This window comes from Tarenaya hassleriana, unplaced genomic scaffold, assembly GCF_000463585.1.
Source record: "Tarenaya hassleriana unplaced genomic scaffold, ASM46358v1 Cleome354, whole genome shotgun sequence".
NCBI classification, from domain to species: domain Eukaryota; kingdom Viridiplantae; phylum Streptophyta; class Magnoliopsida; order Brassicales; family Cleomaceae; genus Tarenaya; species Tarenaya hassleriana.
Genome location: NW_010966635.1, coordinates 47239 through 49539, shown reverse-complemented (window position 1 = coordinate 49539; position 2301 = coordinate 47239).

Here is a 2301-nt window from a genome sequence, read left to right as displayed (position 1 = left end):
GGTGTTTCCAACGGATACCCGTTGGAAATTTTCAACGGAATTTTAACGGAAATCGTCGTTGAAACGCCGTTGAAAACCGTTGAAAATCCGTTGGAAATTTTCCAACAGACAAATCCATTGGAAAATCCGTTGGAATTCGAGGATTTTTTTGTAGTGCACGTCATGGAGAAATTTCTTTCTCCCGTTGTAATTCAGTTCAGGAGGAATGAGACCACTAACCAGGTAGTTGACAAAGTCGGCGTACCAAGGTGCTTCAGACTGTACGGATATGGCCATGAGCTGTTCGTCTCGAAGTGAATCATTGATCGGGATTGACTCGGGAATCTGTAATCTCGATAGATGATCAGCAACACCGTTTTCTGTTCCCTTTCTATCTCGGATCTCCAAGTCGAACTCCTGTAAAATTAGTGTCCAACGGATAAGACGTGGTTTAGCATCTTTCTTAGACAGTAGATACCTAAGTGCAGCGTGATCTGTGTAAACGATCACTTTGGAGCCAATGAGATATGATCTGAATTTCTCGAACGCGAAGACAATGGCAAGCATTTCTTTCTCCGTCGTAATAAATGGCATGGAGTTTCTTGTCCTTGCGATGTCCAAGAACTACGCCAACTGCATAATCACTGGCGTCACACATGATCTCAAAGGGGAGATCCCAATCGGGCGGTTGAATGATAGGAGCGGACGTCAGAGCTTTCTTCAGAGTCTGGAATGCAACGTCGCATTCAGCCGTATACTCAAATGTAGCTTCCTTGCAGAGGAGATCAGTGAGAGGTTTGGAGATTTTTGAGAAATTGATGTCGCAAATCTAGGTGTATAAATTTGATCAAGTAATAATATCCTAGACTCAACAATTAATCGCAAGTGTACGGATCGTGTGTAGTAGCTAGGGTCGAACACAGGGACAAGTAAACAACTGAATCAAATCCAAATCCAAATCAAGGTCTAGAGGAAATAATATGAGTGAGAGAATGTGACAAAACGAACAATAAAAACGGTTGTAACTATGAATGATAAACACTGCAGGCTTCGGGATTGCTTTACATGCAAGGATCTTTCAAAAGATGCAAACGAAGTGGTTTATCTATCCAATTCAGGGAACTCAAGCTCTAAAGTAGAGATTAACTCTCTCAAGTCTAATCTCACTATCCAGGCTTTATCCTACTAATCTCTCGATTCAATAGTCTAAAACCCTGGATGCATGAACGAACGCTATCATAATCCCTAGGCAAATATTCATCTCTCGATGCAATACCTGTTCTATTTATTGAGTTATTTCCAGTTTAGAATCCCATATGTCTATGCGAATTAAAACCCTAAGTTCATTCAATCAAGTGGCCAACAAGATCAAATGCATTAAACGCAACTCAATAAACTGAATAGAATAAATAAAACCACAAAGTCTGGAATTAGAAATCAAAGATCCCTACATAGCAAATCCCTAACCTACAGCAAGGGAACTACCCGCTAAACATCGAAACGACAGGGTTCATATCAATATCACAAAACATCATAAAATAGAAGAAAGGAAGAATGCTTAGTCGATTTCCCGGCTTCGTAATCTCCGTCTTATACTCCGATCTCTTGCCTGTTGATAATCTCCCCCTTTTGGTGTGCTCTAGGTCTATTTTCTATGTAAAGTCTGAATTGAATTTCGACCTAGAGGTTTTTCCCTCTTATTTCCCTTCGGTTTGGGCAAAATTAGAAGTTTTCCCGAATCTGGGGGTCAAACCGATCGTTTCGGTAAAGCCAAACCGATCGGTTGCACTTTCTGAGCAATTTTCCAATTTCTGCGATTCCGAACCGATCGTTTCGTCCATCCCGAAATGATCGTTTCGTGTCTTTGAGCAGTTTCGACGGGCTTCACGAATTCGCTCATAACTTATTGCTCCGATATCGGATTTGGTCTGGTGTCTATGCGTAGATATTGAGAAGAGCTTTCCAATGATGTAGAGAATGCATGTTTTGGACTCGTAGAGTGAAAGTTATTGGACTTGCAAATTCTGACGTTTTCTGAGCTTCACGTTTTCCCTGGAAACACTCCAAATGTTCTCGTTTCATCCGTGATGTTCCGTAGCCCATGTTTTCCACTCTTTTTGCTCTTTTATACGTGAAAACCTGTTTAAACACCAAAGAACACAACCATGTAATGTCAAAGCCAAATGTGCCCTAGAATGCCTACAAATATGTAAAATAGAGTGAAATACGCTAGACATCCTATATCAAAACGTCACCCAAAATATGTGTTATCAAACTCCCCAAGACTTAAACTTTTGCTCGTCCTCGAGCAAATATTCCGTG